Source organism: Halichoeres trimaculatus, unplaced genomic scaffold (assembly GCF_033239565.1).
Source record: "Halichoeres trimaculatus isolate MK-OKI-2021-1 unplaced genomic scaffold, fHalTri1.1 fHalTri1_scaffold_10, whole genome shotgun sequence".
NCBI lineage: Eukaryota > Metazoa > Chordata > Actinopteri > Labriformes > Labridae > Halichoeres > Halichoeres trimaculatus.
Window position 1 is genome coordinate 24,890,378 of NW_027437187.1, and position 17,570 is coordinate 24,907,947.

A 17,570-nucleotide genomic window follows, 5' to 3' on the forward strand; every position below is an offset into this window, starting at 1 on the left:
AGTACTCTTGTAACTTTTTTTCAAGAATGGACTCTTGTTGAAAAAGTGCCCCATTCAAAATGAAAGCTAATGTGTTAATTTTTATGGTTAAGTCAAAGCTGTTATAAAACAACTGGGCTTGAAAATTGAATTAGATCTGGGTGGCTCTACACCAGAATACACTTAATTTGGGGTTTCAGGCATATTATTACCACCAATTCGTCATGAAACTCTCAAATTTTTGTACGCCAAATTTCACATTCTAGTAAGGTTAAAAGTTTCATTATTAGATGATGATAGTCTAACGATGCCAATTAAAGGCAGAAATAAGGGTTTACTTCTTTGCTTAGGCTGAACTCTTGTGTAACAGAGGTACCAGATTTCTGCTCAATTAGGCCATAAACTTACATTTATGTAGCATTAGGATTTTTTTTCTAAGTTAGTTCAATTAAATTTTGAGCTGTTTTGAGCTGCTTAGAGGCCTGTTGAGCAAAACATGTTTGAAGCTTGTGAGTTTTTGGGGGAAGGGTGTTGTAGCCCTCTGTTATCAATCTGTATTCATTAATGTTTGGCATATAGGAATATTTGACAGGCACATAACTGAGTGTTAAAGCTCCTTTAAGGAATTTACAGTAAAGTGTCGTGTCCACCAAGCGCTTCAGTTCAGTTCATCTTGGTATGGCATGCATTTTGTGGCATTTCCAACGGTGAATCCTGTTACAGATCCTGTCCAACTTTTTGGGACCCCTCCCTTGGGGTGCCAGACATACTGGTCCCAGAAGGTGGAGCCAGAAACACAGCAGTCTGTTAATTGGCCAATATCCTCACTTACCTTGCATATTTCTCCTCGCTGCACACAGTCTTCTCTGAAACAAAGCTTGATTGCGCTTTGCAACAAAGAGCCACATGGCAGTCACTAAGAACACGAATTGCTGGATGTCTTCCACTGTTGCTCACGTTATTACGTAGCTGATGCGGCTGCCTTATAGGCCTCAATAGGATCAGGCTTTACCAATCCAACCCTTACCAAACTGTACCGATCCATATCGGACTGGAAACAGAGCTTATGTGTTGATTTTGGCGCCCCTTGTGAACAAAGCCATCCTCACCGACTTTGTCTTGAACAGGTGAAACTAGTATTGTTTGAAAAAAACACCTCATTCTTCTGTCTTTACGTGTCACATGAATCACCCATCATGATTCGTAGCCACAGAACACGTGTGAATCAGCTGTATCAGCAGCCTGCTGTTCGTCAGATGGTCTGTCACCTACCCTCTGCTTGTGGTTTCTGGTTTTAAAATAATCACAGTCAAGTTGCAGATGGTCATGTTAGCTTTTTAGGTCATAAAAATGTGTCAGTATTTCTTTCAGTATTTTTCACACCTAGCCTAAAATTCTATCACAGGAGCTTTAAATACCTGATATAATAAAACCTATTCTGCATGTAAACAAATATCGCTGAGTGAGAGAAACTGAGAGTCTTTGCTTGTTGATTGATGTAAGCGCATTCTGTAGTCTCTGTTAACAGAGACAAATAGTGACAGCTGTCTGAAATAAATGATTTATCTACAGGTTGAACATTCATTCAAAGATCCATGTACTGTATTTTGATATTTGGACAAATCTCTGATTCGGGGTGCCCTCGCTTGCAATGTCTCCAGTCTCTATCCATAGTGTGTTCTTCCTCTTTTGCGGCTTTGGCAGTATCATTTCTGGAGAACAGAGATGGCTCTGCTACATGAGGATGATGCCGTAAACAAACTCACAAAGTGCTTTCCTTGCTAAGCCGCGTTCTCCATGAAACACTTCTCAGACTCTGATGAGCGTGAGGGTGGCATGAAATTAGGCTTATAATCTTCTTTCCCTGCATCATTAGCCCAGTTCCATGTTACTCCAGCTGAGTTTCTGGGAACTTTTCAACTACAAGTTTGTTTTTCTATCTCTCTGCTTGGTGCCTGAAATTGAAAACATTTTCCATGTTGGGCTTTTTAGAGGATGAATGAAAGAAACAGGACCCTGTACCCTCCACAGGAGCACTCAAACGGGAGTAGGGCCAAGTGGTAAGGCTAAGTGGGAGAGTTGGGATGCAGCCTAAATGCCTCCTCTTTCCAAGTGTCTGTGTCCTCCCCCTTGCCTGACTGCAGTGGTTCCTAATCAGGGCAGGAGATTTTCACTGATGAACCAATATGAGCTGACAGACACCCTCCCCTCCCTTTACCCATCATCCCCCCAATCCTTTTTCTCCTCCATCCTTTCACATCTGTGAGTGTTACCTGACGAGGCTCATTTGTCAACCTCTCCCTCCCCGACCCTTCTCTTTCCGTCTGCCTGCCCCTGCCACCTGATCCCTCCCTCCTGTTGTTCCGGCAGTGCCAGCAGAGCTGAAGAGTCTGCTGTGTGTGAGTGTGTGTGTGAGTGTGAGTGTGTTTGAGCAGGGCTGGGAGTCTGAAGAGATGGAAACTAAACTGAGCAGAGCTGAGGTGCATACAGGTGCAGCTCCTCTTGCAGCCCCAGGGAAAGCTGTCAAAGTCCCTTCATTCTGGCTTTCCTTCTTCATGTCACCCTCACTGTGGCCTTTGTATGTCTCACTCGAGTCGTGCTCAGGTCTAGCTAAGCACGTCTCCAGGACAGGGTGGCCCCAAGAGGGCCAGCACCCAAAGGGAGCTTCCCTCCGGCTGTTGCTCCAGCTGTTGCTCTTCATCTGCCTCCAACTTGTGTGCTTTTGCATTGTATGGATATTGTTTTTGTTATTATCTCTGACTTACTACAAGGACAATTTCCCCATAAGGGATAATAAAGATTTCTACTACTTGTGTGATATATTGCACGCCAGAAGGGCTTGAAAAAGCTGGTGAGGAATTCAAAAGCAGCAGGAGCAGCAGCTAACGCTGCCCTCAAGCTCTTCTTGCAAGCTGAGTGAATGCAAATGGACTTTTTTTAAGTAAAGCACAGTTTCCCTGCCGTAATAGTCTGCATTTCTAGCACAATGCAGCATAGCCCCGTATCCCCTCATTCAATTCTCCAGCAACTTCCTTGGGTGGGATTGGCTCTCTGATTCCTTCCTCTGTCAGCTCACTGGAGGAGATTGCTTTGATTTTGAGGCGGACTTGACCAGATTAAAATAGAGTCGGTCCAGGGCCGCATGGACGGGTGGCTCCCAGCCATCATCTCATTTGTGTTTCTCATTGTCGCCTGTAGCTCCCCGCCATTTTTTGTTCCCTCTCCCCTCCTCTTTTGTTTGCCTCACGCTTTCGCTCAGTATCTGGCCAACGATTGATAAGACCCAATCCCTGACAATGCTTGGCGCGCAGCACAGGATCGGTGGAGATGGCTCTCAAGCATTGTGGTAAAGTGTGTGTGTGTCTGTTTCGGGGTTTAGGAAGGAGATGGGATGCAGCTCACGTCATTGTTTATCTACCTTTCCACTTCCAGATGGCGCTCAGCAGAAAGAATGTGCTTCTTGACACAATCTCTCCCCTCCTCTTTCCTCTTCCTCACTCTTTCTCTTCCCCGCGTCTCTCCTGTGACTCAGTCTGTTGTATGGACTTGGGTCCAGGTCCAGAACACGCAGCATGAGGTGAGGGGGAAGGTGATGAAAGAGCCAGGAATGGCAGACTGGGACTTCAGAGGGAGCCGTGGAAAGTCAGGTGGTTGTCTCAGAGTGTCGCCATGTGTGTGTGGGAACATATGTGCTGGTGATTATACTTCTGAGACGGCAGCACTTTCTCGTCTCACCACGAGTGCTTGAGAATCTGAATCACAATGTGTGAGCACGTACATTTGAAACACTTGACACATTTTTCTCTTTTTTTTTCAGGGGTCATTGAATCATAAAAATCTGGTCTCAGACAACAATTGAGTCGGCCAGCCCCGGTCTTCTTGGCCGCCTGGATTGATGGACGGTCAATTCCAGCAGCGGGAGATAATCACAGTGTGTCAGCCTCCACCGATCCAAACCCTTATCTGCGTCTGCCTACTGCCAGCACGCCGCAAATGACCACGGGGACACGCATTTCTCTTGATTGTTCCAGAGCCCCGAGGGAGGGAATGTGAACTTAGCTTTTTACAAACTTGTGTGACTGCATCTCGTCATGAAAAGCATTCACCTGAAGTACACCTTCACCACAGGGGTACTGTGATGAAAACTTGTGCCTCTAATTCGCAGAGTGCATACAGTTATGATAAAGCTTTCACTCTATCCCTCTTTTTTTCTCCCGTGACTTTAAATGAATTATGCACTGTTTGAAGTGTCTGGTGATAAGCTTTCTCTGCGAGAGTCTTAAATCTACTCTTACTGTATCATGTCGATGGCATCAAGCTTGATTGGTGTATGATCCTATGAAGCTGAGGAAATATCTAATCTTGTTTTTAACATCAAATATAATCAAATCAGGATACCTTCCCAGAGTGTTTGGTGCAACAAAAAAGCCTGTTTTCTAGCATCCACTCTGTTGTCTAAAGGTCCTTGAAGGGTGATATTTGCCAGACTGAGCAGTGTTAATTGTGGCCTAATGGCGAGCTGTAACAGCAAAAAGTGGTAAAAAGCAGTCGGTTGTTGAGGCCTGCTGCCTTTCCTGTGCGGCCTGATTACGCTGTCTAGTTAATGCACCCTCCGCAGATACAAATAGAGGGTGGTTATTGCGCCAGAAGAGACAGTCGGCCTGTCAAAATCGCACTCTCTAACAGACAAGAGAGGGAGATAAAGAGAGATGGAAAAGACCAAGAGGGAATTTATTCTGGAGAGCCAATTTCACCGAGGGGATAGAAGCGTGGTAGTGCAATTATGAAATATAGCTTTCTGTTTCAATAATGACCTTTTCTCCACAGGCTATATATAGGCCAGTATAAGTGATTTAGAGAACAGTCCATACTGTGGGTATAGATGATGGCCTATAGATTCCTACAGGGAGTGATGACAGTTTCCTGTGAGAAATTGCCTCTCCCTGGCACTATGTTGAGAGAGTATGGTTGAGATGACAGGATAGAACTCTGGTAAAGACGAGTAGGGCAATCCAACACTCTGACTCTCCCAAGTTGTTGTCCTCATAATACAGATATTTACTTATAGCTCCCGTACCCGAGGGTAAACCTAAGAGCAGCTCCTGGAACTCTTCAGGAGGACTCTCTCATGTGGGCTGTTTTTCTTTCACCGTAATTAATCACCAGGAGATCACACGATTATCTCAGCCCAAAAATCATTTCCATAGAAAAACCTCCTTCAGCAAAACTTGGGCTGCGAGTCACACATGAAAGCCCAGCGAAACATGGCTCTCAGCACTGCTGCCAGTTGTGCCAAACACCCACAGCGGCTGTAGCGCTGCTTACTATGCATCTGTCTGGATAGATACTCCACAAACCGGCTGCTTTCCCAGCAGCTGAGCCAAAGTCAAGGGGAGAAAAAAACAAACAGGGGTCAGGAACTGAAGAAGTCCTGTCTGACCTGCTAACATATGAAGCAGACGCTGGAGGAATGTCAGAGCTGCTCTAAACTAGAAAACATGTCTGCTAGAGTTAAAAGCATTCACAGGGACCTGAAATATTTATGCTGCAGCCATCACACAAGCACACATGTATCAGCATGCAAACATGTCTGCACTTTAAATTACCAGCTGGACATCATGCATTAGAGCCTGTTTGCACCATCAGTAGAACAATATACACCCTTCTTAGATTCAAGTGAAGCTGCTTATATCTCTTGACACACAAAAGGGTTGTACCTGAATAAGATGTGGCTGTTAGATAGAAGCATCAGCTTTTCATTTCCCAGCCCTATTCACATCTGATTCCTATATCAGCTTTAATGAAGCTCATGGTTTACCAAGCACGTTGGCTGTCGCTCTCACAAAACACTTCTCGCCAACTAATTTCTCTGCGTTTGAAGTCGCGTCACCACCTTTATTATGGTATAATGTGATTGGATAATAGATTTTGATCATCCTGTGAGGTGAAGTCACACACAGTCTAAGGTGGCACCCAAAAGGGGCACTGACTTTTAACTTAAAGCTGCTTTATACAACATTCTACTGGGTTTTATAACCTTCTTGCCTTTTTTTTTTTGAAGGGATTAAGGGGCCCTTTGCATGACAACAGTTTTAGGGTGAAATGCAAAAGTTTTGTTGCGTTTTGGCATCACATTTATGCGGAAATGGCGTTTCAGCCAACCTAAAACACAAACTTTTGAAAACTTCCTGAGTGGAATTTATCTGAAATGCTGCCGACACCGTTGCCATGTAAATTGTAAGCCAGCGTTTTCAGTGAAAATGCTGACGTCACGCTCCGCTTCACGCTTGTGCATACAACTGGACAACAGTTCTTTGTTACGATCATCGTGGATTACCGTGCTCTGCTTGTGCTGTTCAATCTGCTGAATCTGCTGACTGTCTTTTTACAAAATGTGCATCTGTTGCTCCACTTCTGCACTTAGTATTTGCCAATACACCAGATGATTAGCCCAACTCTACTTCAGTTGAGATCTCCCAAAAGTGGCTTCTAGACAAGACAGTTATAGCACCACTTACAGGCCTGGCATGCTTACTACAGCATTTTTAGTCCCTTTGTGAAAAACGCAGATTCTTTTCACTGCTTTTTAGCATTTTTGGATAAAACGTTGTCGTGTTAACGGGGCCTGAGAGGTAAATGTAGAATTTAGCTCCTGGTAAAACCCTCATGAATGATGAACTCAGGGAGTCCTAACTAAAAGAAGCTGTGCACCATCAAGCAAGCTAGTGGCACCACAGCTCACAGTCCCTCCTAAAGTCTGGTGTTCATCAGGGAAGCATGACTTTCTATCATGAAACCTATTTAAATTTAATGTTGTTAGTGACTTCGTCATCTACTTTGGAGTTCCTTGAGAACAAAACAGAACTTAACAGGGATGTGAGCCAGCTTGAGTATCATCACTGACCAGCACGTACCGTTCGTGGCCCAGTCCATCACTTGCTATTTTCGGTCAGATCTGCTTTGATTGTTGCGCTCTTCCTTCTTTTTCTTTATCTTTTTACATCTCTTCTTTGCCATACTTTTGATACTCATGCTTTCAGAGACTTTAACATTTTACTTTACCGGGTCAAAATTGCATCATCTCAGAAACACTTAATCAAACTGCACTTTATAATCAGTCCATTTGTAGAATTTAAGAGCTATTTCCTACTGTTATATCAGCGTTTACAGGGTTTACACTTAGTATAAGTGGCTGGTGATTTCTCTTTTGTGTTCCATTAATCTCCATATGCTCACTTATGGATCAACCAATTGGCACTTATGTCGCTTAAAACCCTTTTTGTGCTCTTTTATGAACAGGTTTAAAGGTTCCTCCACATGGGGTTCCAGGAAATTAAATGGTTCCTGTGGAGCGCAATCAATAGAGAGAAAAGAGAATAAGTTTCTACAGTGTCTGAAACTATTAAGAAGTTTCAGATAGCAAGTCTGTTGCTTTATTTTTCGAGAGACTGTAACCTCTGCTGATAAACTGCCTCCAAGTCATGAATGATGACACTGAAGGATGAAATAGCAGAGAATGAGTGTTGTGATAGTTAACTAATGATGCAGTGGTTAGATATCTTGATGTTGCTGTTATAGCCTAAGTAACAATCCTGGTTTTACAGTTGCTCCACTGTTAAGTGGTCAGAGGATGAAGAAAAAGAGATGGGACGGAGTAAAGAAGATAAAGTTTTTTAGGACAGAGGTTTTAAGGTAAGGGATGGAAGCTCTTACTTTGGACTGTTAAGTTAAATGTCAGCTTCAGAGAGAGACAGAAAACATTGTGGAAGAGAGGAGGGTGATATGCATCACTGCTGCCAGGAGCACATCCTACAACCCATACAACAGTGACTATAACCCCTGCTCAGTTGAGCTCAACCAGCACCCTGGTGGGATGGTTTTGCGATTTTCCTCATGTAGCTCTATTGTGTTTACCCGTCACTTTGAAAAACAATGCTATGTCTACTCCCAGCACATGAAATACTCATGATAACATAATAATGTTACAGTCCATCTGTAACAAATTTCGTCATTGATTTAAGTTGAACATAGCAGTTAATTGTTGCACCCTGTAAGGGGTTATATTGATATTTTTTATTTGATATCTATTTCATATGTGACTCAGCTAAAGTAGTACAGGTATTTGAATGCCGGTGGACTTTGAAACTTCTCATCTAATGGTTCAGATTATCGTCTCTTAAGAGGGCAGCCCCAGCACAGAACTTCATCTTCTGTTGGGTTAATTACTAAGACATCGGCGAGAAGTGGTGCCCAAAGTTGACAAAGTTAAAAAGGAAGGTTGAGCTCTCTAAACGGTTGAAGGAAGAAGTTTTGAGAGTCTTTTCTTTTCAGTGTTATTTGTCTCTTTTTTGTGTGTGCGCCTTATTTCTGCTGATGTCGTGATTGTTAATGGTCCAATTCTGGACTTGTCATTTTAATGAGTTCTGATTGGAGAATTGTTGGAAAATTGCATCACAAGCAGACGCAATGAAATCAGTTTATCTCTCAGCCCTAAACACACTCCCCACACACACCACCACACTCTCCCGTCAATAAAGGGGAGCCCCCCTGTGGTGCCAGTGTACAGCCATGCTTGACTCCACACTCTTATTATCATGATTGCCTGCAAAAGGTGGCGGGACGCTGAGTCCATTCACTCAGCCAGACGGCTTTATAAAGCGGCTGACGATGGCTCCCAGTGGGGCTCTCATCAGCGGCGCAGAGCAATGAAGCTTTCCTGGACTTTGCTCTCTGAAGTGACAATAGTTTTCTGCCGATAGAGGGGGAAAACTAGCAGGGAGGGAGGGTACAGAAAAAGAAAATAAACCAAGATGGCCGTCAAGCTAAAAGCATCTGTTGAATACCTCCTAGGGAGGTCATCCAGGAAGTAATGAGGTGAAACGCTGCTGCAGAGCAGTAGCTGTCAATCAGGTTGGACATTGTTGGGTTATAATGAGTGTCTGTTGTGAGAGGTAAGCACCTACATAACTAGGCATCTTGGGTGGATGTAGACAACCTTTAGCCTCCTCTTCCTCTGTCTGCCTCTCCTCCACTATTCCTCCCATCCTTCATGCTTTTTCCTCCTCACTGGGAACCAGGCAGGTATGCTACCCATGGACCATTTCCTGTGCATATTTCAACGTTTGTCTTACACACGCCTCTTGCTTTGACGTTGGAACTTTTTACCCCCCCTCCTCTTGTCTTCTACCTCGTCATCCTCCACCTCTACCTTCCCTCCATCCTCCACCCCCTCCACCTCCGGTAGCCGTCACAGCTGCTGAACGATTTCCTCTCACAGGGAGGCTCCTCAGAGTCACTGTGGCAGTGTCAAACGAGGCTCCTATTTAAGCTCATTAAATGTTTCCAAGAGAATAGGAAATCAATGGTGCATACCGGTGCGCGAGAACTTTTCTCTTAATTTAATTTCCCCTCCCCCCTATCTGTTTGCATCTCTCTCCCTCTCTCCTTTCGCTCTCTCCTATCATTCTCGTTTGTTCTTTCCCGCCTGTCGCTCTCTGTAAAGTGGTGCTGCTGATGGCTATGGTGGGGGAGGGGGTGGGGAGGGTTAAAAACCGTCGCCTTCAGAAACCATTTCAGGCTCGTATTTGTGACAGGCACCATGGTGAGAGGCTGTCCAGACTTTTCAGTGTTGTTTTGCACTCAGTGCACGGAGGACAATTGACTTGAAAGTTTTGCCCACACTGACCTCAGCCCTGGAGTTTGAGCCTTTGTTTCGGGCCATGCTGTTACGGTAACAGGTTTCGACCAGATCAGAATGTAGCGGTGGAAACCTGTGGAGGAGCAGAGCACTGCGAGGTCTTGAATTCAGATAAAAATCCACCCACTTCAGACTTCCTTCCTGGCCTTTTTGACTCTAATATAAGTTATAGGATTCTCCCGTCTCTGTCTCCCTTTAGTTTTTGTTAAATTTATGGATGTGTGTGGATGTGTGTGTTTGTGAAAGTGTGTGTACATGTCTGGCAGGGCTCTGTGGTGTGTGAAACCATGCCTGGGGGCTGAGCCCACACCTTCTCCAGAGCTCCTGTAATTGCTCTTTTGGGGCCATGTCTCTGGCTCTGAGCCTGTCTCCATCACTCTCAATCTGTCTCTCTCCCTCGCTCTTTGGCCTCTTCCCTTCTTTTTTTTATGCCCTCACATCTACACCCCCCTCCCACCCTTCCTCCGCTCAGTGTATGGCTCATTATGGCCAATCCCCACCTGCCCAATCTGGGAATTCTCTCCACACACACATACGCATTCAGAGCCACTCAGCAGTTTTCTGTGCTGCCTGTCGCTCAGGTAGCTTGTGTGCTATCTACTCTAAAACAGCTTCGCTAATGCTGTTTGGCCAAGGAGTGGAAACAATAGTGCTGTGACATTCTTTTTTTATTCTTTCACTGGTGAAAACAGACAGTTCCTCTGCTCCGTTCCAGTTTTCAGAGCTTCCCTTGTCTCCTGGCTCCTCAACCTGAGCGCCCACCTTTGTGTGCACACTCTCTGCTCAGCCCCAGGCTCCTGACCATGGACCCGGTCTTTCCATTTCCAAGCCAGTCCAAGCCCCCCCTTCAGCTTGTCACCAAGCAGCTCCACCATGCCCCCTTCCAGGCCAGGGGGCTGCTTCTGAAGGATAATGGATGTGGCCGGTTGCAGCTGCTCAGCAGCCGGGGCACTATCATAGGAGTTATCTTGGGGCCTGAGTGGCCTGTGATGAATGGCTCGGAGCTGTGTGTCTCCACCGATCAATAAGCCACTAGCACCCAGATGAGCTAGATACCCCTTCGCTCTCACTCCCCCCTCCATTCCACACATATATCTCCCTCTCATAATCTCCCACTATGTTTGTGAACTTTTCCCTCCAATTCACAGCCTGAATTGGCCCATTGATCTTTTATTCTTGGCTTGTTTTAAATAAAGGCCTGGTATCTCCACCTCACCCAAGCATGCAAGGTTTCTGACAGCAGTTATTGCTACACTAGCGGCAAAGCGCACAAACATTACTTCAGCCTGATCGAAGGCTCGTAATCGGAGAGGGACAGCTGAGAGAATGAGCCAGAATATGAAGCTTCTTCCCCCCACCCTGGAGCACCACTGAGGCTTCCATCACAAGGCTGATGCAAGCAGAGGTCCCATGTGGGTATACACACTTGTAATGCAGACAAACACACTCACGCATACACCAAACAGTCTTGCTGTCAGGGCTCATTGAGCGCAACCTGTCCCAAAGCACCTTCCAGCAGCCCCACCCAGGCGGCATAGAAATGGGTTGTTGTCAGTTTCCTCTCTGCTTTGTCTCATTGTTGTGCACACACGTATGTGAGGTCTCTGCAGACCAGCAAAGCGTGTAAATTTGTATTACTCCTGCAGCACAACAGGTGTGCTGTAGCTACTGTATGTGTTGGTTTTTGATCTGTTTTTTTCTTTTTGCTCTGCAAGCCTGCGCTCCGTCGGCGAGGGATTTGCGATGAAAAGAAGCGGCTGGAAATCTCTCTCCCTCTTTCTCTTTCTTCCTCCTCTCAAGGGACCTTCAGTAGTCTGTATCTTCCTCTTTTCCTCCTCATCTCTCACCTCTCCTCCCACTCAGCTCCTCTCCTCTTCCCCTCTGGCTCTGATTTTTCCCTCTGATCTGCCGTTGTCTCTGTCACAAAGAGCAGATTCTCAGCCTGGTAATTGCATGTCTGCTGGCCACCACACCTGTTGCTGTCAATGCAGCAGTGTGGGACTGAGAGTGGAGCTGTGCCCTCTGGCCTTCGTGGCCCCCAAACCCCCTCATCACTACCCTTTGCTAGGGGTTTAAACCTGCAGGGAAGCGGGAGTCTCATGCAGCGAACATGCACATGGTGTAGGGTGTTCTCACAGTTGATTGTGTATTTCTGTAACCTTGAGCACCACCCCTGGCGTATGTTTCTGTGCAAATGCTGGTGTGTTCCCAAACCTGGCTCTTTCTCTGTCTCACCTATAATCCCCTCCTCCTCTCTCTCTCCTCACCCAGAGCCCGGGCCCTTAATGAAGCTGGGGGTCAGCGGCAGTGTGCGGCTAATTGGCCAAGTTTGCCCGGGGCTTTGGCTGCCTGTGATTGAAGCGTCCAGCGAGGGCCCACTGTGCAGCCGCCGCTGCACCCTGCTCCGTTCCACTCCAACAGCCAAGACTCTACCCGCACCCCTGTCTGCCTTTCCTTAGTGAGTAGCACCTCAGGTCATTCCATTTTCACTTAACTCTAAACTAATGTAAATGTTTCTTTTTTCTTGTTTTATTTTCAGGCAAGAGAGTCCTCAGGCTGTCTGCCTTTTCACCCGATTACTTGTACTTGTACATGTCTCACTATTAGGGATGGAACGGTTTATGAAGAAAACCCAAGCTGTTCAGTTACCCTCACTCGGTTCGGGGCCTGTGTGCTCCGTTCAGTTCCTGTTTTTCTTTTTCTTTGTTTTACAGCTCAGTTTGAAGCGAGTATGTAGCTCTGATCATACGCATGCGCAACACAAGGCAAAGGCTGCAGCAGATCAGTTGTGGGGAAGCATGTGTGTTGTTAACATGACAAGCGAGGAAGACAGAGTCAGAGGGTGTACCTGTGGCGTTGTCTTGGAGCACTTTAGATTATATTTCAGACCCCTCTGGCGAGCTTTTTTAAACACGACAATTCTTGCAACTTTTCTGGAGTTTGGTGTCTGATGTTAAGGACTGTTTTGATCTTCTGAATGAGCAGCGTGTGCTATCATGAGCCCCTCTCCATATTGAAAACACAGACAGTCCTCCTCACTGGCAGTAGATGAAATCACGCAAGTGCAAGTCTCATTAGTCTCATGGTCACTCCTGCTGGTCCCCAGCCCAGATAAAGGAGGACATATTGATATTTCGTCGTTAAAAAAAAAGGATGGACAGAAGAAAGTTAATTTGTAGCTCTAAACATATTTATGATTTTGTGTTTTACCTGCTTTCTGTCTCTCCCACATTATTTCTCTCTACTACAGAGTCCATGACAATTACATGCAAACAGATTATTATGCAAATTAGACAGAAGCGTCATTCAGTGACTTTTAGTGACTTCTGGGACAGCCAATCGTGACTTTCCTTACTGAGGAGTTGGCATGCCGAAATTAGTAATGTTTCCCTCAGCTTTGACGATGTTTCAAATGGGAAACAGCCTCATTTTTTTCAGGTTTTTCATGACTATACATGACATAATTGATTTAAAAGAATCTGTTAATAGTGGATTATTGGGGTATATGGTAAAAATATAGGTGCAACAACAATGTACACCAGACCAAATCGAATACAACCATGATAGGAACTGAACTATGAATTTTGTGAACCCTTTCATCCCTACTCACTGTGCTTTTCTATGTGACATTTTCTGTTACAATTTTTCTAATAAGAGCTGCCGATACTGGTACCAGTACCAATAACTACATGTCAGAACATTATGACATATGCAGACAATACCATAACCAATTAACATCCCTAAGTTTTATTCAGCCAACACTTAAAACGAAGAAGGAAAATTAATATCAGAACATCGATGAGTACATTTTTGCCTCCTCATTCTCTGCCTGCATGTTTTAAATTGCTACACTTTCGTTCCCACACTTGGTCCCAGCATTTTCTCACTTTCCCACTTTCCTTGGCTTGTGCCACCCTCACACTCTTTCTCCTCACTTGCCACAGTGGGATTCGGGCAATTACTACGGTCCCCCATTGGCTGGCAGCCAGTAGAAGAAAAAGAAGAAGAAAAAAAACAACTTCCAGCCCCTATTTCGCTCACAATAGACTCAACAGCCCCAGCCATGGCCAAGCCGTATCACATTGCTCAGAGTTAACAGGAGGGGTCGGAGGGGACGCTGCGGAGGACGAGGAGGGCTGGGGATGTGGGGGTGGCTCTAATTAGTCGAGCTTCTACTTTCTACTTGTTAAGGCAGCTCTGGTTTCTATTGTTTGGCTGTCAGTGTTAGAGCAGAGGTAGTGGGGCGATAGTGAGCTCGGGGGGAAAGACGACAGAAAATATAGGGTGTTTCCAGGGAAAGGTGAGATAGCATCTCTAATGCCTGGCAGATAGTTGACCATCTCACCTGGGGGATACACCAGCTCAGGGTCAGCCCTCCGGGTGCCACATTTCACCGATGAAAACACTTTTCTGTTATTGTGATCACAGGAGTGGAACATTGCTGGCTAGTAAATGGTCAACAGTGTGTGTTGGTGTGTCAGGAAACAATGGTCCAATTATAAGTCGAAGGCTTGGCCTACAAGTTAGTTGTAATCTGTCAAAACTTTACTAGCACACCAGTGGTTTTCTGTTTATTAAGGGCTGCAAGTAATTAAATTTACCTGGATGCTCATTAAATAAAGCTCCTTAGCAATTAACAGCTGCCATTATAGTTTTATAGAGGCAGCTGTAAAGGCACCCTCTGTTCATTGAGTGGAGAAACTAAAGGTGAAGAGGCATTCTGAGTGGTTTTCAAACTCTAAGAAAAACAACTTTATTTCACCTTTATTTTAGAGGTTTGTTCTTTGAAATGAGAGGTTTCTGCGAAAAAAGACCAAGAAAGGCTTAAGGAATGAATTGCAATTGCAAACAATTACCCTCATGCGTTGTAGTAAAGCTCTCGTGAGGATCCCTCTGTTTGTGTAAACCTTGGCGCCCCCTTTGGACAAAGCGAAAAAACCTCTGTTCTATTTGCTGCTTGTGATCTATACATGTGTAAAACATGTTCTCAGATGAGAAACCTCATCATGCTGTCACAAAAAAAGAATATTTTTACCTGCTTTGGATATTTTATGTAGAAAAAAACATAACAGAAGGCTCTTTGATTAACCTGCCATTACCTCTCCCATCAGTCACAAAAATTAAAAGCTAAGATTTGGACTTGTCAGTTTGGTTGCCAGTAGTCATGTCAGTGTTTTTAGGCCATTGATCATTGCATCACAAATAACAGAATAGAATAGAATTTTATTGTCAATGTAACAAGTACAACTAAATTCACAAAGTCACAGCAGCAATCAAGAAAACAAAAGTAAGAAAGTGTATAGAAAGTGCAAAAAGGTCCATAAGAAAATAGATGATGACAGCTTGTCCATCATTGTTCAGTTCAGCCAGCCTCCACCTCCACAGGGTCCAGGACTGAGCTCCTTCAGTCATGCTCCATCTCTGTCTCCTAGATCCTGTCTGCTCACAGCAGGTGAATCTCTTCCAATGTGGCGTTGCTGTCTGATGTTAGCCATGTCTGTGAATAGCATGGCTAGCTGGTCCATCTTATTGGAGATAGATCTTACGTTCCCAATAATGATGGAAGGAAGGACAGGTCCATGTCGTCACTTCTTAGTTCACACCAGAGAACCAGCAAGTCACCCTCACCTTCTTCTCCTCACCTTGTGGGAAGACATCAGGCCTTACTCCAGTTAGCACTGACATGCTACAGGCTGCTTACAACTGAGCTCACATGTAAACAATAAAATAAAAAAAATGAGAAAAAAATAGAGAAGAGTGTATGATAAATGGGTAGAAGTGCAAAATTAAATTCTGATACTTTAAGGTTGGTTCTTGTGAGATCTTGTCACTCTAAAGGGATTTTACGCCCGTGTCCAACATCCGGCTCAGTATGGTTTGTCTTGGTAGCTACAGCACACGTTTTATGGTGTTTTCACAGACTAATCCTGGGACAGATCTCCAAATAACCGAGACAAACCAACCCACTTTTGTTGGGGTGCCAGACTGAACCGATCTGATCCCAGAAGGTGGAGTTAAAACACTGCAGACCCTTGATAGAAAGAAATGTCACTTACGGTGCATCAGCAGCTATATTTCTTATGGCTGCTCACAGCCTTCTCTGAAACAAAAAGCTTGATTGCACCTTTTAACAAAGAAGAACCACAAAGAAGATGAATTGCTGGATGTCTCCCATTGTTGCTCTTTTTATCACTGTGTTGGATTTTTCTTCGTTTGATTTATTAGTGGGGTACTCTGTGTCTCACTGCTATGGCATCATGGTAGTACATAACTGACGTGGCTATTGGCATCGAGCTTGCATGCTGCCTACCACGAAGAGGCGCAGTTGGCTGTGGAAACACAAACAGAATCAGGCTTAACCGATCCAACTTGTACCAAACTGTACTGATCCAAACTGGACTGCTTGGTGGAAACGGGGCTTAATTTACAGTATCACCCTTGCACTCCACATTAGCCCACTTGATCCCGCTTAAAGAGTGGGGTGCAAAGTGTCCTTTGAGCAATATACATACAACGATAAAAACATTAAGCTATAATTGAAAGTGATTGACTGTCTTAAAGTTCATCCTTTTCTCCCAAACTTTTCCCGTGCTTTGCTGTGAAACCAAAATCTGTCACAGAGCCTCGGGACTCGCTGGTCTCTTCGTGTGCTACACTTGTCCATCTGTTTAGGGGCTTAGCTTGACAGACAACTCCTTCTCTCACTCATCTTCTCCTTAATCAGCTGTTTGCTGAGGTCATAACTCTCATGCTCCACTTTCCATCACATCCCCTTCAGCGCTGTAAGCCTGCCAGGCTGCCCACTGGTGTTGAAGATAAACAAAATATGGCTCATTTTGAAATGTAGGGTACCCCAGTTGTGAATTAATAGAACTAGGATGGAGAGATGCTTTTCGCTCAAAGCGCCTAAACTCAGTTTGTGACCTAAAACACAATAGTTAAAAATTCACGCTTCCTATTTTGGGAGTTTTGTTCACTGTTTTTATGCCTTTGTTGTTGTGGCAGTTCAGCTCATATCTTAGAAGATGGTGTATATTTCATGGTAATGACATGCTTTTTGGTATCCTCAAGGATTAGGAGGTGTCAGTCATGTCTCCCATGAGGCTTTGCCTTGGTACAACCCTGAAGCAAAGAGTCACTGAGGGATGAATGAATTAGGGCGCACAGGGGTAAACAAATCTCTTGTTTTTTCATGTCCTTTTTGCAGCAGCAGTGCGAGTAAAGCCAATAGTTCTGTTTTCCCTTGCATAACACTGACCTTTTTATCTGCTGTGTTACTTTCAGATGCTTTGAACGTTAAGCAGGGATGTCAAGTGTACAGCTCCACTCTCTTTTTCTTGTTAGATATCTGTTTAGTCTACCTTTAAAAGGGGTGTCAGTAATAGGTAAACAAGATCATTTAATTTGCGAGGATAACTTTTTGAAAACATTTTTCAAAGAGAAAACCAAGAGGAGTAATAGTTTGTATATTTTTAAGTATAATTGTTGGCAGTTCGCTGACTGTGGCATCTGTGAAGTTGGTTCAGGTGAATAAGTGAAGAGAAAGCTGTCCAACATCAAAAGTCCTTTATATAATGTTCAAGCTGAGTCTGAATTTAACTATGCATCCCTGGAGATGAGAGAGAATAATTTGTTAGTGCCATTAAATCAGGTATACTTGCTTTAATTTCAGTGGTTTATGGAATTGGTCTCAAGTGTTTATAAAATAACAATACGTTGTATAATGTTGTATAATCTGAGCCCATACCTTAAGTAGGGTCAAAGTGAAAAGCAACAAATCATCCTCCTGTTTGTTTTTCTTCTCATGAACCATTGAGGATACCTCTGTTTGTTTCTCTCTGCAATGATGAATGCATTATTCAACCTGGGACTTTTAGTATTTATCATCATTAAA

General features: G+C 44.4%; 1 protein-coding gene across 2 annotated transcripts in view; it reads left to right on the top strand.

Annotated features, from left to right (window-relative positions):
* The window catches only part of plxnb2b (plexin b2b), a 151,392-nt gene that overhangs the window by 21,732 nt on the left and 112,090 nt on the right, over positions 1–17,570 (top strand). Inside the window, exon 2 of one of the 2 annotated variants that reach the window (XM_074676725.1) lies at positions 11,948–12,134. The exons of the other annotated variant lie outside the window; for it this stretch is intronic. The gene's annotated coding sequence lies outside the window, so the exon portion shown is untranslated. The remainder of the gene's footprint in view (positions 1–11,947; positions 12,135–17,570) is intronic. 2 annotated transcript variants of the gene reach the window in all.